At 37.0% G+C, this 25,818-nt stretch overlaps 1 long non-coding RNA gene and 1 other non-coding gene across 2 annotated transcripts in view; one reads left to right on the top strand and one right to left on the bottom strand.

The window, feature by feature from the left end:
* Positions 1-25,818, bottom strand: part of LOC134761392 (uncharacterized) — a 135,557-nt gene that overhangs the window by 98,536 nt on the left and 11,203 nt on the right. Inside the window, exon 2 of the long non-coding RNA XR_010139954.1 lies at positions 1,742-1,887. This is a non-coding gene — a long non-coding RNA (uncharacterized LOC134761392). The remainder of the gene's footprint in view (positions 1-1,741; positions 1,888-25,818) is intronic.
* Positions 9,226-9,333, top strand: LOC112133573 (U6 spliceosomal RNA). Its single transcript, XR_002915213.1, has one exon. It is a non-coding gene; the product is annotated as a U6 spliceosomal RNA (small nuclear RNA).

Below are 25,818 nucleotides of genomic sequence, written 5' to 3'. Positions count from 1 at the left end.
AAGTCTCTTAATATCTTGTTTCAGTTGCTACATAAGAATTATTAACCCACACTTAATCTCAGAGTTGGAGAGGACCATCAAGGTTATCTATTTAACCCTCAAGTTGATGTATGAATTTCCTCAGCACAATCCAGCGAAGTTGTCAGCCAGCTTCCCAGCTTCTGCGTGGGAAATACTACTACTACTATCTACTCATTTAGGAGAGTACTCTCAAGACAGCCTTTTCCATTTTTCACATTTCAAACTAATAGAAATAAACGGATTTTTTAAATGTGCTCAAATTAAATTTTCTATAATTGTCACTTTTTTGTCCTAATCCTATCCTCTGAAGCGGTCCAAGGTTAAGCCTTAGGCCTCTCCTGCATAGGAACCATTCAAATAAATGAAAGTTTGCAGCAAGTCGCTTCTCTAGACTAATCAACCCTGTTTCCTCAACTGTTCTCAAGAGGGAAGACACCATGTTGCCTGCCTATCCTGCACTGTTCTGTGTGCCCACCCCAGTTTGCCTCATCCCTCTTAAAGAAAACATAATTTTTCTATTTATTTATGTATTTATTTTTCATTATTTAGTTATTTTTTAGACGGAGTCTTGCTCTGTCACCCAGCTGGAGTGCAACAGCACGATCTCAGCTCACTGCAACCTTCGCCTCCCAGGTTCAAGTGATTCTCCAGACTCAGCCTCCTGAGTAGCTAGGACTACAAGCGCACGCCACCATCCCTGGCTAATTTTTTTTTTTTAATTTTAGCAGAGATGGGGTTTCATCATGATGGCCGGGCTGGTGTTTAACTCCTGACCTCAAGTGATCCACCCGCCTCAGCCTCCCAAAGTGCTGGGATTACAGGTGTGAGCCACTGCACCCGGCTAAGAAAATGCAATTTTCTTGAAATTTTTTTGAGGCAATCAGCTAAGGATGATTGCTTCCCTTGTTCTTGATTACATAAGACAAAATAAAACAATAGTAATAACAAAAAGAGACCATGACGACGTTTCAGTATAAGTAGAATCCCTATCCCTTGGAAGATGATTTTGTATTTCAGATTAAGAGTAGGCAAATTTGCTGGGCACGGTGGCTCACGCCTGTAATCCCAGTACTTTGGGAGGCCGAGGCGGGCGGATCACGAGGTCAGCAGATCGAGACCATCCTGGCTAATACGGTGAAACCCCGTCTCTACTAAAAATAACAAAAAATTAGCCGGTCGTGGTGGCGGGTGCCTGTAGTCCCAGCTACCCGGGAGGCTGAGGCGGGATAATGGCGTGAACCCTGGAGGAGGAGCTTGCAGTGAGCTGAGATCGCGCCACTGCACTCCAGCCTGGGCGACAGAGTGAGACTCCATCTCAAAAAAAAGGAAAAAAAAAAAAAAAAAAAAGAGTAGACAAATCAAGCAATGGCCATTGCATGAACTGGTTTTCAAGAGAGATGCTAGATTTACCTATTCCTCCTTCTTCTTTTCCTCAGTATGTAGCAGGGAATAACTGCAAATGGATTTTAGGAAATTACATAAATCAGCAAAAACTAGCAGTTAAACTTCCATAACAATATGCTTAAAAGTTGGGAATGAAAATCCCAACTGTACATAAAGTGTATTGAACTCTGTAACGTCAGGAAAAAGACCTAGGCACCAGGACATGATGTTCTCAGAGATACCTGGCCAGTGTATTCCTACAAGCAAAAAAAATAATAACAATGTTGATTATGTTCAATTTGGAAATGAAATCAAAAGAAAAAAACCATTTCCTTACCTTTGTATAAAATAATGATGCAGATCCACTAAAGATTATCATGTGTAGCTCTGGTCATCACAGAGCTCAAGCCTATAAGGGCTGTCACGAATGCTCTCCACACATGCTCCATTTTACATGCCTTTAATCATGCTTCCTGTCTTTACCTGTAATCAGAAATATAGCCCCAATACTCAATCCAGAAAGATATTAGCACAATTTTTCAGCAAAACTAAAAGTCAAGGAAGTATTCTTCTCCTCTATTTTCTGGGCATCTTATCTTCTTGCTACTCTGCACATTTATGATATCAACAAATGTGGCAATTGACGACCAGTGGGGCAATGAAAGCAACCAATCTGGGATTTTTCCTACAGCCATCAATCTAGTCAATAACTAGCCTTATGATCCCTCCTTTGTCTACTAGCTCTTGGAGAAGTAATTGTATTCCAAACCTTACTAACCAGTGAATACAAGGTCAGGAGTTATTTTGGATTAATGCCTTTTAGTTCTGCAAAAAACTATATTCTAATCTACAAGTTTTTTTTTGGTAGTTGGAGTCAGGAACTATAGATAAATATGTCAATTAAACATAAACTCAATGTCTGAATGCTCCTTTCTGGAAGTAATATAGGAATAAGGTGACAGACTAGATAGGAATAGATATCTATAGGACATCTATAGAAATAGATGATGATGATGGATAACAATGAGGTAAATGTCACAGTTTGGAAACTTAAGTAAGATAGAATATGGTTGAAATCATCACAATTGAGAACCCATCTCTGGTTATCCATAAAATATATTGGCTATAATATGTATCCTTAGAGAATAATTAACTTGTTGTTTAAATGACAGGTATTTGGGATTGTTACATTACCTCTCTGAAAATGAACTCATATAGTTTAGAAAGAAGGTATTTTATCAAATTCCAAGATTTGGTTTGTGCTCCTTATCACTCATGCTACAAATGCAGACACCATATATTAAAAAGACATAAGGCCGGGCATGGTGGCTCACGCCTGTAATCCCAGCACTTTGGGAGGCTGAGGCAGGCGGATCACGAGGTCAAGAGATGGAGACTATCCTGGCCAACATGGTGAAATCCCATCTCTACTAAAAATACAAATATTACCTGGGCATGATTGCACATGCCTGTAGTCCCAGCTACTGGGGTAGCTGAGGCAGGAGAATTGCTTGATCCTGGGAGACGGAGGTTGCAGTGAGCCAAGATCACACCACTGCACTCCTGCCTGGCAACAGAGTGAGACTCTGTCTCAATAAATAATAATAATAATAATAAAGACATAATAGGACAGCAAAATATCTTCAATATTGCCTAAGGAGAATAAGAATATAGGAACATCATGACACAAGGAAAAGCAAGGATTGAATCAGAAGGTAAATACGTGTTGAAAGTCATAGCATGTTTGATCATAAAAAGAACTTCACTTCTCTTTCCTTTTTAACAATGAAATCTAGGAAGGAAGAATCAAAATCTTCAAAATGTCAAGTGTATTGATGGATAGCATGTACATTTTTGCCAATCCCAATATTCTGGAACTAGATGTGGGGGCAGGGGAAAAAATGGAAGCCTTTGAAATTTAAAAATGGAAAGTTTAAGTCAATTTTAAATGTGTGATTGTTTGACACAGAGTAATTAAAGACTAAAATATATAAGTACACTAAATAAATGAGAACAAAGAAGATGTTCTGTTTTTTTTCACTGATGTTTTCCAGCACATAGAACAGTACCTGGATTACATTAGGCTCAATAAATATTTATAAAATTAATAATAAAATAACAACTGACTAAACAAGAAATGACATAGCCTTGCTGAATACAAAAAGGAAATTTGGATGTGGTTCAGCAGCTGACAGTCTACATAGTATTACATAGATCCCTGGAAGGGGAGAACATTGAAATGTTAATCATTTTCTACCTTGAAAATCACACAAGGATTCACCCAGTAGAGAACATCACACAGTTCTTCCACTGGGTTGCAAGCATTTGATTTTGACTATCTGTCACACAATGAGGGGTAATCACTAGCAAAATTATGACAACAGGTAATTTATACCTTCTAGCTATATGTTGGAATATAGACTATACCTCCACTCACTCTTGTTATGTTCCCAACTTCAAAGACAAGATTCCTTATCAGAAAAGGCATTGAATATACAGTAGAAGAATCTAAATTAAAATTCCAGCTCTGCCATTTGCTATGTGATCTTGGGCAAATTTACCTCTCTTGAGCTGTTAACTGCTCTGAATTTCAGTTTTCTCTTTTGCAAAATGGATTGTGAGATTTAAAAGAGTTTGTGCATGAATGTGAAAGCACCTAGTTTGGTCTGACTGCCTGTCTGCTCACCTTCCTCTAGGTCTCTCTGTCCTCCCTTCCTTCTTTCATTCACCCAAGTATATCATTCTATGCTTCCCTCTTTCCCTATGTCTCATATCTTGTGATGCTCCTTGTCACCCCAGACTCCACCATTCAGCCTGTCTTTTCTTCTCATTACCCGGTATTTGCTATATAATAATTTAATGTATGGGTTAGTAAAAGAGGATTATGAATTAATTGGCATTAAAGTGTTTATTGTTAACAGCACAGCATGAGGATACTATAGCCTTTAAAATGCAAATCTATTCATGTCATTGCCAGTTGAAAGTTTTTCAATAGTTCTCCCTCTCCCTTAAGATAAATAGACTTCTTTACAAAGCTTATCAGACCTTGTGATCCTTGGTCCCTGCTTGTCTCTTCAGTCTCATCTAAAATGCATGACCCCTTGACTTTATGATTCTGCAATATTGGATTCCTTTGAGTTCATTTGTTAATATCTACTTCTGTTTCAGGTTTCACTATGGATGTTTCTTCCCTGCGAAGCCTTCCTTGACCCCTTAAAGAGATGAGATCACTCTGCTATCCATTCCTATAGCATCCCATGTGTTCTCTTTTGTTTTGCTTCTAGTTTTTGTTGACATTGTGTAATATGACTTTCTAAGAATAAGGACTGAGTAACTTAATCCAAAATAACGTCTTTATATTCCCATAATCTTTAGGGAATTATCAGCAGGCTGCAGTTAAAATATGTTGGAAAAGTTGGTAGGCAGCCTGACAGTAGGGCATTCTTCACCCTACCTGAAAGTCTTTTCCATGGCACTGAATTATGGCACTATCCAACCTAGCTGAATAGATTAAAATACCCACTTGAGTTAGGTGCAAAGGCAAGATGCATTATCTCCAGCATTAAACAGGAAATTTTATACAACAAGTGTATTTTGAACAAACACAACATACTTATACCTTGTTATCTCTCCATTGAAGGTATTTTTTTTAAGTATTCTGGGGCCCATCCTCCTAAATGTGCCTGTAGCACATCAACAGAAGAGAAAATGACACCCTAGATGCCTACATGTTTTGAAAAAACCACTAGGCCAGCAGTGGCACAACATTGGGAGAACAGGACATCATGAAGCCAACAGAATTGGCCAAATGAATACTCTAAGACCTGGTTCATGCAAGAGTATTAGGTCAGGGAGATCAAGCCTATGTAATAAGCCTAGAAAACAAAAAGAAATACTTAGTGATAAAATAGTATCAATATTTCTGAGGGGATAAAACGAAGACTGGATAGAAGAACAATAACTTACTTTCTAATTTTGTCTAGGGTGAGACATAAACTAAGAAACATTCACAATCTTCATTAAATCACTACTGCTATTTCTGGGGAAGAGGTCAACACCCCCAGTAACTGCTATAAAACGAAAGTGTCAGTGCTCAAAAAATAAAATTTCCTGTATTCTGTTACGTTTTTTATTCTTAAGCATAAGTTTTGAAATCTTACAAGAAATTGCTGATAATTCCAAGGAAACTGAAAAATATAAAGGCAAATGATCTGGAAATTGTTTAAACCTAATTCTGTGTGACTAGTTGAAGGATGTGACTAGTTGAAGGAGCAAAGTCAGTTTTAAGTACTTGACACCTGATGATCAATAAAAACTCCAGTTTAGCCACTGGAGCTCTGACTTTCTGAATTATTTTCGGCAAAGGAACTCTGAAGGTGAATATTAGAAAACTTCTAACAAATGTGCAACATTTGCCAGTTCATAGATGCATAATAAACTTACAAGAAACCATGTTGACAGTTTCATTACTTTTGGTAAGACCCTTCAAATACTTGGACATATTGTAGTAAATATTCCAGGTTTTTTTCCCATTTTGATTCCAACATTCTTGAAGGGGCCAGGGAAGGTGTGGTGATGAAAAGTAATAAAAAGCATTTTTCTCTCCTTTTAAATTAAATGACACTTTGGGGAGATAATTCAAAAGAATTATTTGTGGATTATACATAGCTTTAATGGGATCCACAAATTTTCTTCTTTGGGTGCTGTAATTTTTATTATGTTGCAAAATTCTTTTCTCAAAAGTGTTAAAATTGTTTATCAAATGCATCTGCTGCCTCCAATTCTATATCAACAATAACAGACTTTGTTTATAAACCATTACACATAGTACACATTGGAAATTTTGGAAATGTTGGCAAGATCTAATACGAATATAATCAAAAAATGGCTGTGTGTGGTAACTCACGCCTTTAATCCCAGCACTTTGGGAGGCCAAGTCAGGTGAATCACCTGAGGTCAGGAGTTCGAGACTAGCCTGGCAAACATGATGAAACCCTGTCTCTACCAAAAAAAAATAAATTAAAAAAAAAAATAGCTGGGTGTGGTGGCACGCACCTGTATTCCCAGCTACTCGGGAGGCTGAGGCAGGAGAATCATTTGAATCCAGAAGGCAGAGGCTGCAGTGAGCTGAGATTGTGCCACTGCACTCCAGCCTGGGTGACAGAGTGAGACTCCATCTGAAAAAGAATATAATCAAAAGGCAAGGTGGGTTTTTATAATTTAACTTCATTATCAATCATCAATCATCTTCATAACCACAAGAAGAAAATAATTACATGAACCCAGAAGAGCCACTTGATTCCATCTTATTCATACATGGCTCTGTTCCATAGCACTGTTTCAGCATTCCAATCTCAATTAGCCAAGGTAAGAACTTTTTTAAAAGTTTGCATAAAATTTCTGGCCTTATGAACCAGGCTCTTTACCTCCTAAGGCTGCCAAGCTTTAGAAATAAAGTTGCAGAAATCTCTTTAAGTAGTGTAAAGCACCCCTCCCCCTTTTTTTTCGTTTTAAGATCCATGACTAATATATCCCAGGTCTGTTTAACCTTCACTGATTACACTGATGTCTCATTTTGCCTTCCATTATGAGGAAAGCTACTCCACAAGCTTTGCGACTGTCAGGTTTCCTAGGCTCTGCCCTGAGTAGTCTTTATTTTGACCACTTGGACACTGAATGACCTGTGTGGTTCTAAAGCTGCTGCTGGCAATTTAGGTGGTCCTGAATTTTAGTGTTCCCTCTACTTTTTAAAATTTATATGCCTACAACACTCCTATAGACCTTAAAAGGTTGACTTTGGCTATGAGACAGGAAACATTGCATCCATGTGGAATCAAATGAAAAGCGAACCTTCTAACAAAGTACTAAACATAAATCAAGGGGGAAAAATCAAAATGCTGTAGATTAGGGTTTCAGCTGAATGCACTTTATGTTTTATACCAAAACATTCAAGTCTGAGTTTGAAATGTTTAGTTATCACTTCACTCAAGTTAGCAAAACTCATGCCCATTGGGTTTGATGGTTGGATTAAGTGCCAGGTACAAGAAAACACAGTTTGCTCCTCTGCAATGTGGAGAGGTGTCACTCCTTTTGGAGTTCACTTATTCTGTTTGAAGTTAATAAAATTTCCTTTGTACCACAGATGTGCAACAAATCACCCCATACATATCTATTTCCTCAAAATGTTTTTAGTGCAACTGGCTTTTACTTCCCTGAGAAAACAGGGAAAATTATGTTATATAACTTTCTACATTTTCTCATTTAACAAAGTCCTCTGAAGTTTACCTTAATTTTAATGAATGCATACATGAACAAACTAAATCATATCTGCAAAAAACTTAAAAATAAAATTAAACTATTTTATAAAGAGGGAGATTACTGATGTTCATCTTGTGAGTTCTTTGGCTCCTCATGCATACACTGAAAGGTCACCAGATCTCATGAGTGAGGCCAAGACAGAAGTTGGAAGTGGTTAGAACAAATTGGCCCAGGGAATATATCAGCTATTCCCATTTTTGCCTGTTCTGTATAAGAAGATATGAAAATATTTCCTATAGAGCAATGATTCTCCAAGTGTGGTCCTCAGGTTAATGGTATCAATATCACCTAGGAACTTATTAGAAATATAAATTTTTTCTGGTTAATGGCATCAATATCACCTAGGAACTTATTAGAAATATAAATATAATATAACTTATTAGAAATATAAATTTTTTGCCCCATCTCAGACTTACTGAACCAGAAATTTCAGGAGTAGGGCCAGAGGCCAGAAATCTGTGTTTCAACAACTCTTATATAAGATTCTGATGCATGTTTCAGTTTGAGAACCACTGGTGTGGAGAGCCACTACCTAGAGTTCCAATTCTCCACCCTACCTCCATTAAGATGGATTTCTCTGCTTAACCAGAATTCAGACTCATGTGTAGCAAGTTCAAATACAGCTCTCCTAAAAGTTCCATTTTTAAAAAACGATATCTAGTCTGGAAAAATCAATGTATCTAAACATAAACTAGATCTTGCTGTCTAGCAATTCATACCAAATACTCTTAAATCATACAATAGTGTAGCAAGAAGCGTTTGTGATACATCACAAATCACTACCATGAATAAAGTTTTTTTTTGTTTTTTATTTATTTATTTATTTATTATTATACTTTAGGTTTTATTGCGGCATTATTCACAACAGCAAAGACTTGAATAAAGTTTTACACAACAAAATTTTCTTGCATTTATCTAGGATATTAATATATAAGAAGAGATCTTTCCTCCCTTCAAAGAATAGTCACAGTATTTTAAAATTAATTTTAATTGTCATTTTTCTACCATTCAAAAACATATACTGATTATTTCTCTATCCTTATAATTTAGCATAGTGTCTGCCATAAAGTAGGTAGTAAATAAATATTTGTGAGTAAATGAATAAATAAATTATATAGGGGAGCACTAGTATGGTTTAGTATGAAAATCATAAAATTTTTCCACAAATAGAGCTAGGTTTATTTTCTAGTTCATTCATTCATTCTCTCAACTTGGATTTGAGAAAATATGTAACCTCTCTAGGTTAAGTTTTAATCTATAAAATGGGAAGACTAAAATGTGCTCATAGTCTTTAAATAAAGGCTAAAAGAGAAAATCTGTATAAAACACTTCACATGGCACTTACATCATTAAGTATTCCATGAATTACAGTGTCTTTTCTTCTCTTTCATAGTATAAACATGGTACTCCCTTTTTAAATACATAGGGCTTTCCTCCTCAGTGATGACATAAAACTGATTATACAGAAAATCCATATATGTCATAAACAAGAATACACATGTTGTGCTTGCTTCAGCAGCACATATACTGAAATTGGAATGATACAGAAAAAGAGTTGCATGGCCTTTGCACAAGAATTACACACACATTCAAGAAGCAACCCCTATGTTTTTAAATTAATAAGATACTTTTGTTTTTTATGATACTCTTATTGTAACATAAATAAATGGACTTACAATAAAAGATTTATGTTATCTTGAAAAAATATATACATTGCACCATTGACTGAGTTTTGTGTGAATGAGTTCACATCTTCTTTGGTCAGGTGTAGTGATGCCATAAACAAAGAGGAACCAATGATAAAAGTCAGAATCATTGCCTTGTATACAATTTAGTGAAGCTATGTATAATATTGAATATTTATTCAGATATTTTACAGTATCAAAATTTCCTGTATGTTATTTGGAAGGAGATTTTACCCAGCCATCATGAAGCTTCTTTTGTTGAGGAAAAAGAATGTAGGTAGTTATCCTCATGTGGCAATACAGAAGGGACCTTTCTCTGCAGACTGTCCCAGAAATATGCCGTGAAGTAGATGCTCAAAAACTACATCATTTGGCAGCCCACAAGAGCCAGGAAATTATTCTTGATTTTCTTCAGAATTCAAATAAATTGTACTTCCCAAGGAGAAGCCAACAAACACGAGGTTGGAAGGATAGTTAGGAAAACAAGGGCCAGATGCTGTACACAAATACTTGGGAAGGAGAAGCTATGCTGACAAAGTAGGACAAAAATGTTCCAAGCCACTATGATACCTGCCCTGGGTATCTGAGTTCACATTTCCCCCACAAACAAGACACATATCCACACATGCAACTTGAAATATGACTTTGAGCTCCCTATTCTGGAATAAAAATCCATAGCTCAATGTTTTCAGCCAGTACAAGAAAAGGGCTCTAGGGATTATGGCCAGGAACTCTGGAAGGCTTCACTGGATCAAGAGAATCAAAACACTTACTGGTCCTTCAAAGAGCCTCAAAGTCAAGCAGAAGGGACAGTGAGTAGTTCTTACTGGGACTCTAATTGAAATCCTAATGTAGGATTTACTAGTTTTTTATCATCTCTTGCATTTGTCACTTTGATCAACTAGTGGTCCTTTTCTAACTGTCTGGACTTCCCTACCTTCAATCATACCACTTGCTTCTAGAGATAAGTGAAAAAGAATCCTGTGAGAAACCTGACCTTACCATGCTTTGGTTTTATCATATGTAGAATGGGGCACTCATCTTCACTGGGATATTGGAGCAATAAGATAAATTATATGGAAAGCAAATTGCCCAGTTCCTAGCACATAGCCAACACCCAAAACATTTAGCAGAACCCATGGTCATTTCTATCTCTTTCTCTGACTATATGATTTCCTTTAAACTATGAAAGTCTGACTAGACTGCCTCCTCAAGTGGGTCCCTGACCCCTGAGTAGCACAACTGGGAGGCACCACCCAGTAGGGGCAGACTGGCAGCTCACACAGTCAGATACTCCTCTGAGACGAAGCTTCCAGAGGAACGATCAGGCAGCAACATTTGCTGTTCACCAATATTCGCAGCTCTGCAGCCTCTGCTGCTGATACCCAGGCAAACAGGGTCTGGAGTGGGCCTCTAGCAAACTCCAATAGACCTGCAGCTCAGGGTCCTGACTGTTAGAAGTAAAACTAACAAACAGAAAGGGCATCCACACCAAAACCCCATCTGTACATCACCATCATCAAAGACCAAAAGTAGATAAAACCACAAAGATCAGGAAAAAACACAGCAGAAAAGCTGAAAATTCTAAAAACCAGAGCACCTCTCTCCCTCCAAAGGAATGCAGCTCCTTACCAGCAACGGAACAAAGCTGGACATAGAATGACTTTGAAAAGTTGAGAGAAGAAGGCTTCAGATGATCCAACTTCTCTGAGCAAAAGAAGGAAGTTCGAACCCATGGCAAAGAAGCTAAAAACCTTGACAAAAGGTTAGATGAAAGGCTAACTAGAATAACCAGTGTAAAGAAGTCCTTAAATAACCTGATGAAGCTGAAAAACATGGCACGAGAACTATGTGACACATGCACAAGCTTCAGTAGCTGATTCCATCAACTGGAAGAAAGGATATCAGTGATTGAAGATCAAATAATGAAATGAAGCAAGAAGAGAAGTATAGAGAAAAAAAGAGTAAAAACAAACGAACAAAGCCACCAAGAAATATGGGAGTACATGAAAAGACCAAATCTACGTCTGATTGGTGTACCTGAAAGTGTTAGGGAGAAGAAGGCCATTACATAATGGTAAAGGGATCAATTCAACAAGAAGAGCTAACTGTCCTAAACATATATGCACCCAATACAGGAGCACCCAGATTCATAAAGCAAGTCCTGAGTGACCTATAAAGAGACTTAGACTCCCACAAAATAATAATGGGAGACTTTAACACCCCACCGTCAACATTAGACAGATCAATGAGACAGAAAGTTAACAAGGATAGCCAGGAATTGAACTCAGCTCTGCACCAAGCAGACCTAATAGACATCTACAGAACTCTCCATCCTAAATCAACAAAATATATATTCTTTCAGCACCACAACACACCTATTCCAAAATTGACCACATAGTTGGAAGTAAAACACTCCTCAGCAAATGTAAAAGAACAGAAATTATAACAAACTGTCTCTCAGACCACAGTGCAATCAAACTAGAACTCAGGATTAAGAAATTCACTCAAAACCACTCAACTACATGGAAACTGAACAACCTGCTCCTGAATGACTACTGGGTACATAATGAAATGAAGGCAGAAATAAAAATGTTCTTTGAAACCAATGAGAACAAAGATGCAACATACCAGAATCTCTGGGACGCATTCAAAGCAGTGTGTAGAGGGAAATTTATAGCACTACATGCCCACAAGAGAAAGCAGGAAAGATCTAAAATTGACACCCTAACATCACAATTAAAAGAACTAGAAAAGCAAGAGCAAACACATTCAAAAGCTAGCAGAAGGCAAGAAATGACTAAGATCAGGGCAGAACTGAAGGAAATAGAGACACAAAAAAACCCTTCAAAAAATTAAGGAATCCAGCAGCTGGTTTTTTGAAAGGATCAACAAAATTGATAGACTGCTGGCAAGATTAATAAAGAAGAAAAGAGAGAATAGTCAAATAGACGCCATGAAAAACGATAAAGGGGATATCACCATTGATCCCACAGAAATACAAACTACCATCAGAGAATACTACAAACAACTCTATGCAAATAAACTTGAAAATCTAGAAGAAATGAATAAATTCCTTGACACATACACCCTCCCAAGACTAAACCAGGAAGAAGTTGAATCTCTGAATACACCAATAACAGGAGCTGAAATTGTGCCAATAATCAATAGCTTACCAACCAAAAAAAGTCCTGGACCAGATGGGTTCACAGCTGAATTCTACCAGAGGTACAAGGAGGAACTGGTACCATTCCTTCTGAAACTATTCCAATCAATAGAAAAAGAGGGAATCCTCCCTAACTCATTTTATGAGGCCAGCATCATCCTGATACCAAAGCCGGGCAGACACACAACAAAAAAAGAGAATTTTAGACCAATATCCTTGATGAACATCGATGCAAAAATCCTCAATAAAATACTGGCAAAGAGAATCCAGCAGCACATCAAAAAGCTTATCCACCGTGATCAAGTGGGCTTCATTCCTGGGATGCAAGGCTGGTTCAATATACACAAAACAATAAATGTAATCCAGCATATAAACAGAACCAAACACAAAAACCACATGATTATCTCAATAGATGCAGAAAAGGCCTTTGACAAAATTCAACAACGCTTCATGCTAAAAACTCTCAATAAATTAGGTATTGATGGGACGTATCTCAAAATAATAAGAGCTATTTATGACAAACCCACAGCCAATATCATACTGAATAGGCAAAAACTGGAAGCATTCCCTTTGAAAACTGGCACAAGACAGGGATGCCCTCTCTCACCACTCCTATTCAACATACTGTTGGAATTTCTGGCCAGGGCAATTAGGCAGGAGAAAGAAATAAAAGGCATTCAATTAGTAAAAGAGGAAGTCAAATGGTCCCTGTTTGCAGAGGACATGATTGTATATTTAGAAACCCCATCATCTCAGCCCAAAATCACCTTAAGCTGATAAGCAACTTCAGCAAAGTCTCAGCATACAAAATCAATGTGCAAAAATCACAAGCATTCTTATACATCAATAACAGACAAACAGAGAGCCAAATCATGAGTGAACTCCCATTCACAATTGCTTCAAAGAGAATAAAATACCTAGGAATCCAACTGACAAGGGATGTGAAGGACCTCTTCAAGGAGAACTACAAACCACTGCTCAACGAAATAAAAGAGGACACAAACAAATGGAAGAACATTCCATGCTCATGGGTAGGAAGAATCAATATCGTGAAAATGGTCATACTGCCCAAGGTAATTTATACATGCAATGCCATCCCCATCAAGCTACCAATGACTTTCTTCACAGAATTGGAAAAAACTACTTTAAAGTTCATATGGAACCAAAAAAGAGCCCGCATTGACAAGTCAATCCTAAGCCAAAAGAACAAAGCTGGAGGCATCACACTACCTGACTTCAAACTATACTACAAGGATACAGTAACCAAAACAGCATGGTACTGGTACCAAAACAGATATATACACCAATGGAACATAACAGAGCCCTGAGAAATAATGCCACATATCTACAACTATCTGGTCTTTGACAAACCTGAGAAAAACAAGAAATGGGGAAAGGATTCCCTATTTAATAAATGGTGCTAGGAAAACTGGCTAGCCATATGGAGAAAGCTGAAACTGGATCCCTTCCTTACACCTTATACAAAAATTAATTCAAAATGGATGAAATACTTACATGTTAGACCTAAAACCATAAAAACCCTAGAAGAAAACCTAGGCATTACCATTCAGGACATAGGCATGGGCAAGGACTTCATGTCGAAAACACCAAAAGCAATGGCAACAAAAGCCAAAATTGACAAATGGGATCTAATTAAACTCAAGAGCTTCTGCACAGCAAAAGAAACTACCATCAGAGTGAACAGGCAACCTACAGAATGGGACAAAATTTTTGCAATCTCCACATCTGACAAAGGGCTAATATCCAGAATCTATAAATAACACAAACAAATTTACAAGAAAAAACAAACGACCCCATCAAAAAGTGGGTGAAGGATACGAACAGACACTTCTTGAAAGAAGACATTTATGCAGCCAACAGACACATGAAAAAATGCTCATCATCACTGGCCATCAGAGAAATGCAAATCAAAACCACAATGAGATACCATCTCACACCAGTTAGAATGGCGATCAGTAAAATGTCAGGAAACAACAGGTGCTGGAGAGGATGTGGAGAAATAGGAACACTTTTACACTGTTGGTGGGACTGTAAACTAGTTCAACCATTGTAGAAGACAGTGTGGCGATTCCTCAAGGACCTAGAACTAGAAATTCCATTTGACCCAGCCATCCCATTACTGGGTATATACCCAAAGGATTATAAATCATGTTGCTATAAAGACACATGCACACATATGTTTATTGTGGCACTATTCACAATAGCAAAGACTTGGAACCAACCCAAATGTCCAACAATGATAGACTGGATTAAGAAAATGTGGCACATATACACCATGGAATACTATGCAGCCATAAAAAAGGATGAGTTCATGTCCTTTGTAGGGACACGGATGAAGCTGGAAACCATCATTCTCAGCAAACCATCGCAAGGACAAAAAACCAAACACCGCATGTTCTCACTCATAGGTGGGAATTGAACAATGTGAACACTTGGACACAGGAAGGGGAACATCACACACTGGGGCCTGTCATGGGGTGGGGGGAGGGGGGAGGGATAGCATTGGGAGATATACCTAATGTAAATGATGAGTTAATGGGTGCAGCCCACCAACATGGCACATGTATACATATGTAACAAACCTGCATGTTGTGCACATGTACCCTCGAACTTAAAGTATAATAAAAAGAAGTTTGACTAGAAATCTAGCAAAAAGAGAAGAATTTACAATCATATTAAACACTTTATTCTCATTATATTCCTGCCTGGCCTCTTAAATATAAACTTACGCTTGTATAAATAACAAAGCTTAGCCCTGCATGAATTTCTATCAAATATTTTTTATTATAAAGACAAATGAGATTGGGAGTCAGGATAATATATAAATGATCAATTTTTTTCTCATTTAGATTTGAATCTGTGAATTTTACAGGACTTGAGGAAATATTTTTCATTTTCCTCTAAATTGTCTATCCATATTTATTGAAACTCAACCGCTGATGATATGGAATGCCTACCAGGAGAGGTGAGTTGAATTCCTTAGGGAAGGGAAGGCTTGATCCTTTATGAGACTATAAATCCAAACAAACGACATAAATAATGCTAAATATAACATTCAAGAAGTAATAGCAATTACTTGAATTTAGGTCAGACAGATATGTCCAAGATTTAAAAAGTGTATTTACCCAACTTGGTATATTTGCTGACATTTTTACAAAAAGATCATTCTCAATCTCTTCTTTAAAAAATAACATAAAATACATAACATCAGTCTCAATGTGAGTGATTCAAGGGAATCTGTGGGGTAAATAATCAAGATTTGTTTTTCTTAGAACATTTGAATTACTATTAATCACATATTCTTCAACCAGAAATTTATTCTTTATATTCAATTTTTTTTCAAGTTTAAAAAAGGCAACAGAATTCACAAAAGGAAAGGAACAAAGCAATTGCAAAATATAAAATAATGATCATAAAATTATATTTGGGAAAATTATACCTCATCAAAAGAAATCAAAGGCACATTCAAAAACTTGTCAAAATATACAGTTGTCTGTTATAATTTCTGTTCTTTTACATTTACTGAGGAGAGCTTTACTTCCAAGTATGTGGTCAATTTTGGAATAGGTGTGGTGTGGTGCTGAAAAAAATGTATATTCTGTTGATTTGGGGTGGAGAGTTCTGTAGATGTCTATTAGGTCTACTTGGTGCAGAGCTGAGTTCAATTCCTGGGTATCCTTGTTGACTTTCTGTCTCATTGATCTGTCTAATGTTGACAGTGGGGTGTTAAAGTCTCCCATTATTAATGTGTGGGAGTCTAAGTCTCTTTGTAGGTCACTCAGGACTTGCTTTATGAATCTGGGTGCTCCTGTATTGGGTGCATATATATTTAGGATAGTTAGCTCTTCTTATTGAATTAATCCCTTTACCATTATGTAATGGCCTTCTTTGTCTCTTCTGATCTTTGTTGGTTTAAAGTCTGTTTTATCAGAGACTAGGATTGCAACCCCTGCCTTTTTTTGTTTTCCATTTGCTTGGTAGATCTTCCTCCATCCCTTTATTTTGAGCCTATGTGTGTCTCTGCATGTGAGATGGGTTTCCTGAATACAGCACACTAATGGGTCTTGAGTCTTTATCCAATTTGTCAGTCTGTGTCTTTTAATTGGAGCATTTAGTCCATTTATATTTAAAGTTAATATTGTTATGTGTGAATGTGATCCTGTCATTATGATGTTAGCTGGTTATTTTGCTCGTTAGTTGATGCAGTCTCTTCCTAGTCTCGATGGTCTTTATATTTTGGCATGATTTTGCAGCGGCTGGTACTGGTTCTGCCTTTCCATGTTTAGCGCTTCCTTCAGGAGCGCTTTTAGGGCAGGCCTGGGGCAATCAAGCTAGAACTCAGGATTAAGAATCTCACTCAAAACTGCTCAACTACATGGAAACGGAACAACCTGCTCCTGAATGACTACTGGGTACATAACGAAATGAAGGCAGAAATAAAGATGTTCTTTGAAACCAATGAGAACAAAGACACAACATGCCAGAATCTCTGGGATGCATTCAAAGCAGTGTGTAGAGGGAAATTTATAGCACTAAATGCCCACAAGAGAAAGCAGGAAAGATCCAAAATTGACACCCTAACATCACAATTAAAAGAACTAGAAAAGCAAGAGCAAACACATCCAAAAGCTAGCAGAAGGCAAGAAATAACTAAAATTAGAGCAGAACTGAAGGAAATAGAGACACAAAAAGCCCTTCAAAAAATTAATGAATTCAGGAGCTGGTTTTTTGAAAGGATCAACAAAATTGATAGACTGCTGGCAAGATTAATAAAGAAAAAAAGAGAGAAGAATCAAATAGATGCAATAAAAAACGATAAAGGGGATATCACCACTGATCCCACAGAAATACAAACTACCATCAGAGAATACTACAAACACCTCTATGCAAATAAACTAGAAAATCTAGAAGAAATGGATAAATTCCTCAACACATACACCCTCCCAAGACTAAACCAGGAAGAAGTTGAATCTCTGAATACACCAATAACAGGAGCTGAAATTGTGCCAATAATCAATAGCTTACCAACCAAAAAAAGTCCAGGACCAGATGGGTTCACAGCCGAATTCTACCAGAGGTACAAGGAGGAACTGGTACCATTCCTTCTGAAACTATTCCAATCAATAGAAAAAGAGGGAATCCTCCCTAACTCATTTTATGAGGCCAGCATCATCCTGATACCAAAGCCGGGCAGACACACAACAAAAAAAGAGAATTTTAGACCAATATCCTTGATGAACATCGATGCAAAAATCCTCAATAAAATACTGGCAAAGAGAATCCAGCAGCACATCAAAAAGCTTATCCACCGTGATCAAGTGGGCTTCATCCCTGGGATGCAAGGCTGGTTCAATATACGCAAATCAATAAATGTAATCCAGCATATAAACAGAACCAAACACAAAAACCACATGATTATCTCAATAGATGCAGAAAAGGCCTTTGACAAAATTCAACAACGCTTCATGCTAAAAACTCTCAATAAATTAGGTATTGATGGGACGTATCTCAAAATAATAAGAGCTATCTATGACAAACCAACAGCCAATATCATATTGAATGGGCAAAAACTGGAAGCATTCCCTTTGAAAACTGGCACAAGACAGGGATGCCCTCTCTCACCACTTCTATTCAACATAGTGTTGGAAGTTCTGGCCAGGGCAATTAGTCAGGAGAAGGAAATCAAGGGTATTCAATTAGGAAAAGAGGAAGTCAAATTCTCCCTGTTTGCAGATGACATGATTGTATATCTAGAAAACCCCATTGTCTCAGCCCAAAATCTCCTTAAGCTGATAAGCAACTTCAGCAAAGTCTCAGGATACAAAATCAATGTACAAAAATCACAAGCATTCTTATACACCAATAATAGACAAACAGAGAGCCAAATCATGAGTGAACTCCCATTCACAATTGCTTCAAAGAGAATAAAATACCTAGGAATCCAACTGACAAGAGATGTGAAGGACCTCTTCAAGGAGAACTACAAACCACTGCTCAAGGAAATAAAAGAGGATACAAACAAATGGAAGAACATTCCATGCTCATGGGTAGGAAGAATCAATATCGTGAAAATGGCCATACTGCCCAAGGTAATTTACAGATGCAATGCCATCCCCATCAAGCTACCAATGACTTTCTTCACAGAATTGGAAAAAAACTACTTTAAAGTTCATATGGAACCAAAAAAGAGCCCACATCGCCAAGTCAATCCTAAGCCAAAAGAACAAAGCTGGAGGAATCACACTACCTGACTTCAAACTATACTACAAGGATACAGTAACCAAAACAGCATCGTACTGGTACCAAAACAGAGATATAGATCAATGGAACAGAACAGAGCTGTCAGAAATAACTCCACTTATCTACAACTATCTGATCTTTGACAAATCTGAGAAAAACAAGAAATGGGGAAAGGATTCCCTGTTTAATAAATGGTGCTGGGAAAACTGGCTAGCCATATGGAGAAAGCTGAAACTGGATCCCTTCCTTACACCTTATACAAAAATCAATTCAAGATGGATTAAAGACTTAAACATTAAACCTAAAACCATAAAAACTCTAGAAGAAAACCTAGGCATTACCATTCAGGACATAGGCATGGGCAAGAACTTCATGTCTAAAACACCAAAAGCAATGGCAACAAAAGCCAAAATTGACAAATGGGATCTAATTAAACTCAAGAGCTTCTGCACAGCAAAAGAAACTACCATCAGAGTGAACAGGCAACCTACAAAATGGGAGAAAATTTTCGCAACCTACTCATCTGACAAAGGGCTAATATCCAGAATCTACAATGAACTCCAACAAATTTACAAGAAAAAAACAAACAACCCCATCAAAAAGTGGGCAAAGGACATGAACAGACACTTCTCAAAAGAAGACATTTGTGCAGCCAAAAAACACATGAAAAAATGCTCACCATCACTGGCCATCAGAGAAATGCAAATCAAAACCACAATGAGATACCATCTCACACCAGTTAGAATGGCAATCATTAAAAAGTCAGGAAACAACAGGTGCTGGAGAGGATGTGGAGAAATAGGAACACTTTTACACTGTTGGTGAGACTGTAAACTCGTTCAACCATTGTGGAAGTCAGTGTGGCAATTCCTCAGGGATCTAGAACTAGAAATTCCTTTCGACCCAGCCATCCCATTACTGGGTATATACCCAAAGGATTATAAATAGTGCTTCTATAAAGACACATGCACACGTATGTTTATTGCGGCATTATTCACAATAGCAAAGACTTGGAACCAACCCAAATGTCCAACAATGATAGACTGGATTAAGAAAATGTGGCACATATACACCATGGAATATTATGCAGCCGTAAAAAATGATGAGTTCATGTCCTTTGTAGGGACATGGATGAAATTGGAAATCATCATTCTCAGTAAACTATTGCAAGAACAAAAAACCAAACACCGCATATTCTCACTCATAGGTGGGAATTGAACAATGAGAACACATGGACACAGGAAGGGGAACATCACACTTTGGGGACTGTTGTGGGGTGGGGGGAGGGGGGAGGGATAGCATTGGGAGATATACCTAATGCTAGATGATGAGTTAGTGGGTGCAGCGCACCAGCATGGCACATGTATACATATGTAACTAACCTGCACATTGCGCACATGTACCATAAAACCTAAAGTATAATAATAATTAAATATATATATATATATATACAGTTGTCTGGAGTCAAAAGTAAAAACCCAAAACAATAAATCAAGCTTTAGTTTGTCCAAGTTCAAAACTCTTTCCCAATATTTCTCCGCATAACTCAATTTGAAAACCTAGAACAACTTAGTTTGTCCAGTAAAATATGACTGTGCAACATCACTGAATCTGCCCAGCCATCCAATATGAGGGACAAAGCAAGCAGATTGTTTGTATTTATTAACTGTGATGTAACTGGAGACCACAGTCATAGTTGAGAATTTGTACCCACCCCTTACCACCACACAACACATGCAAAGCAGGTGCCTTTCTCTTCATTAAAGTCTGATTGGGAGGGATCATTTTTATGTTATGTTATTATGTACCTAAGAAACCAGACATCATAGGAGAAAGATGTGCCAAACAGGAGAACGAACCATAGGGTATCACAGAGTCAAAAGTTTTGGAACCATATAGTACCACATTTACAAATGGATTTTCTTTTTGTACATGGCTTTCTCTACATAAAGGCAAGTTTTTCTTATATTTTCTACAAACTCCAAGGAGGAGTTAAGCCCCACACAGAAATAAAAATCCATAAATCCTGAGCTTTCTGCATTTCTGAGAGCTCAAAAAGACATTTTATATGAAAGAAAAAATGTATTCTGACCCCACGGCACTGTTCTTGCACATGCCTCCTAACTCTTTTACATGTTTCATACGTAGGAGCCACCTGCCCAAAATCTTATCAATAATGAGCCCATCACATGGCCCAAGGATAAGTAATCACATGCAGTCTGCTTTTCTTTAAGTTCTGCATTGTCAACCTGAGGTTGACTATTTCAAAATAATAAATAAAAACAAGGAGATTAAGAGAATTATTAGCAACCAAAGCAAGTACAAGCATCCTAACAACACATAAGTGTAAGCCATCTACTGCTTTCAACCAATGAGAGCAGACATGAATGTGTGCCTTCAGTCTCATGTCTAACAGTAAACATTCACTAACTTGCACTGGTCATGGGTTTGACATTTAGGAAAGCCAGTGGGAAAAGGATTTAAGCAGCTTTGATAAGTGGCTGAATCCTGCCAGACAAATACAAAGATTTACAAAAATTATGTAATGTAAGTATGACCTGATATATGCCTTCCTTTATTTGAGGCAATATAGAAATGAGAGTGGTGTTGCTAATCTTATTGAACAGATATATTTTACCCTGTCCTCATTAAGTAAAATACCTCTTCCAAGATCTTTCTCCTTCTCCTTTCCTTTCATCTTGTCTACCTTTGCTTCTCTTCTTACTGTTGTGAGCCGAAAAAGATTGGAAGATGTTGCAGAGGTCTTGGAGAAATGAGAGAAATGAATTCTAATTTCTTTTTCCTCACCTTAAATTTTACTGTTAGATATATTACTTATTAGTCAACTTGGATGGTGTTCAAATAGTATTTAAAAATGTAAAAAAAGATTATTCTATTTTATCATGTAAAAATTAAAAACTACCTTTGAAAACTATTGCCTATCACTATGGCTGTTTCTAATTTCAGAAAAGTATATAAATCTGATGGCCTGATGATTATTATTGTTGTTTGTATCTCTAGTAATTAGCACAGTGACTAAGCCGTGGCAAACAACCACAATACATGAGTGAGTGAATGAATAAGTGAATAAAGAATGAATGAACATCCTAGAGACAGAATTATCAAAACAAATAAGACTTGCTAGAGCCCCTGGGTCCTTCTGGTTTAAAATGAATGCCAAACACCTACATCCCACATATGGTTCTCTGTATGTTCTTCCTACACTCATCCTCACCTTAATGACTTGATTTTCCTGAAAGGAATGGCTTTAGATAAACACCAGGTGACATACGGTGCCTAAATAACATTCTGGAAGTGATTTTTTGAGGTGCTAGAAGTTTCTACACATTGAGGAACCAACCTTCCACGAGCAATTTTTTAGGGGAAAAATTCAAACAAGGATTGGTAAAGTCTGCTTCCTGGAATGCCGTGTAGTCACCCATCTTAATCTAGTGCTGGCTTAAGGAATTAGCTAGGGTGGCTTTATTTTTTTCCCCAGAAAAGTGGAAGAAAGAGGTGCATTGAGAGCAGAATATCTCTTATGACCTGGATGAGGAAATAATGGAGCAGTCAGAAGGTGCCCCCCTTCCCTCGTGGGAATACAGTGCAGCTGCACAGTTGCAAATAGTCACACCATGTTGATAGTGTCTTAAGTCATATAAAATTTAAGAGAAGAATAAAAATGATGAAAGAGAAAGATAAATTAATATGTGACTTTGTAGAAACAATATTAGGCTTGTTCTGACATGTTGAAATCTATCCATTTCAGAAAAAAAAATGGGCTTTAGAGTTTTATAAATCACACTTTTTATTTGACATTTATCTATTCAAACACTGCATTTCCTAGGACTTGGTTAGCATGTAAAATTCTAATTAACTATCTTAAAAACTTGCCATATTTGTCCAAGATGTGAAATCTGCTGTTTGGCAAAAGTGGAGTATAGAAATGTTAGTAGTCTAATGTTTACTTTGGAAATTAACTCCTCAAAGCAATGACTTTCTTATAGTAAAGTGATTGATTTGAAATAACAGAGTGGTAAGGCATTGTTTGGTCAAATGGCTAACATGGAGTGTTGTGATTAGTTGTTTAATTTGAAGGGCTTCTTTCTGTATCCTTCAACCCTGTTGAAGGATCCTTTCTGTATCCTTCATCCCTATAATCTTATGGGACCCACTGTCGTATATGCTGTCTGAGATTGACTGAAATGTAGTTATGTAACAAATGATTGTATATATACATTGTGGAATGGTTAAATCTAGGCAGTTAACATAGGCATTACCTCATATAGTTATCATTTTTATGGTGAAAACAACAACCACTCTGTTAGCATTTTTCAATAATACAAAGTCATTAACTACAGTCATCATGTTGTACAATGGATCTCTTAAACTTACTACTCCTAACTATAAATATCCACTCTTTGACCAGTATCTGTCCAGCCCCCTGCCCCCTAACCACCCCAGTCTCAGATAGCCATCCTTCTACTCTCTACTTCCATGAGATTAACTTTTATAAATTCCATGAGTGACTCCATGCAGTGTTTGTCTTTCTATGCCTGGTTTATTTCATTTAATATAATGTTTTTCAGATTCATCCATGTTATAAATGGCAGGATTTTCTTCTTTTTACAGCTGAAGTGTATTCCATTGCATAAATATAGCCAGTTTTAAAAAATGTGTATGAATACATAATAGTTTTACATATTTATGAGGTACATGTGATATTTTGATATAAGCATACAATGTATAATGATCAAATCTGGGTAACTGAAATACCCATCACTTCAAACATTTATCATTTCTTTGTTTTGGAAACATTGTAAATCTCTTCTAGCAAAATATGACATATATACACCATGGAATACTACTCAGCTATAAAAAGGAATGAAATAATGGCATTTTCAGCAACCTGGATGGAGTTGGAGACCATTATTTTAAGTGAAGTAACACAGGAATGGAAAACCAAATATCTTATGTCCTCACTTATACATAGGAGCTGAGGTAAGGGGAAGCAAAGGCATAAGAATGATATACTGGACTTGGGGACTCAGGTGAAAGGGTGGGAGGTGGGTGAGGAATAAAAGACTACACATTGGGTACAGTTTACATTACTCAGGTGATGGGTGCACCAAGATCTTGGAAATCACCACTAAAGAACTTATCCATGTAACCCAAAACCACCTGTTCCCCCAAAACTATTGAAATAAAACATAACAATAAAAATAAATATCTTCTATCTATGTTGAAGTGTACAATAAATTATTGTTAACCATAGTTGCCCTGATGTGCTGTTGAACACTATATCCTATTCCTTGTATCTAACTATATTTTTGTACCTATCAATTAACCCCTCTCCATCTACCTTTTCCACTACCCTTCCCAGCCTCTGGTAACCACCATTCTACTCACCACCCCCTTGCGATCAATTTTCTTTAGCTATCACAAATGAGTGAAAACATGTAATATTTGTCCTTCTGTTACTGGCTTATATCTCTTAACATAATTTCTTTAGTTCCAACCATGTTGCTGAAAATGACAGAATTTCATTCTTTTTATGGTTGAATAATATTCCACTGTGTATGCATAACACGTTTTCTTGGATTCCAATTATCTGTTGATGGACACTCAGGTTTATTCCGGATCTTGGCTATTATGAATATTGCTGCAATAAACAAGAGAGCATATATATCACTTCGATACACTGTTTTCCTTTCTTTTGGATATATATCCAGCAGTGGGGTTGCTGGATTATATGGTAGTTCCATTTTTTGAGAAACCTCCATACTGTTTTTCACAGTGACTAATTTACATTTCTACCAACAAAGTATGAGGGTTCCCCTTTTTCTGGATCCTTGACAGCATTTGTTATAGTGTATCCTTTTACTAATAGCCATCCTAACTGGGGTAAAATGATATCTCATTGTGATTTTGATTTGCATTTCTCTGATAATTAGTGGTGTTGAGTATTTTTTCATATAACAGTTTGCCATTTGTATTCCTTCTTTTGAGAAATATCCAATTTTTTTCTAATGTTTAATTGAATTATTTGGTTCACTTTGCTATTGAGTTGTTTGAAATCCTCATATATTCTGTTTACTAATAATATGATCTGATGAATATTCTACAAATATTCTCTAATGACCAAACCTGATTCTTCTACCATCTCTTTGATTCTGTGGGTCATGCAATATCTTTCAAGTGAATTCATTTTCTGCTTAGCCACTGCTAGTTTCTCTGGTTTGCAACAAAGGACCCAGATGCTTTATATAATGGTGCTCACAGTGTGGTAAAGATAAAATGGTAAATACCACCCATGGCAAATTCTGACCCAAAGCAAAGCAATGCCTCTAAGGTTTTGAAGAGAAGTCACGCCATATTCAGAAAGTAATTATTTCAGCAAGTAAATATAATTTTGCTAACTTCTTCTGGCTTACCATTGGGCCCTAACAGAATGAGGCGCTAAGTGATCAGGAGATTAGAGCTTCCAAGAATAAATTGGATATATGCAATATAATACAGAACAAGCTGCTACAACAAAGACATTCGAAATTTAGTAGCTCATTTTCTGTCACATTTAATTATTCAGATGTCCAGAGGCATCTAGAAATGATCCACATCTAAGAGATAGCTCTGTTCTAGAAAGTTCTCTCTGTCTTATCTACCATTTCCTAGTGTAATCCTCATCTTTATGATAAAAGTTGCTTCAGCTCCATGTCTACGTGCCCACCAGTGAAAAGTGGCAAGGAGAGAAAGTCTAGGAAAATTTACTTTGAGGAAAGTGATATAAAATATTATTTCTACTCACATTCCATTAGCAAAAAGTTAGACGCATTGGCCATATTAGCTACAAAGGAGTCTGAAAATCTATTTTCTAGATGAAGTTGTCATATACCCAAAAAATGTTATTTATATGGAAAGAGGAAAGAATGGATTTCCCATGACAACTAGAATTCTGTCTGCCACATAGTTTTCTGAAAAACCCAG

The sequence above is a fragment of the Pongo abelii genome, chromosome 4, assembly GCF_028885655.2.
Source record: "Pongo abelii isolate AG06213 chromosome 4, NHGRI_mPonAbe1-v2.0_pri, whole genome shotgun sequence".
Classification (NCBI taxonomy): Eukaryota; Metazoa; Chordata; class Mammalia; order Primates; family Hominidae; genus Pongo; species Pongo abelii.
The sequence above is the reverse complement of the archived record's forward strand: the minus strand, read 5'-3'. Positions and strand labels throughout refer to the sequence as shown.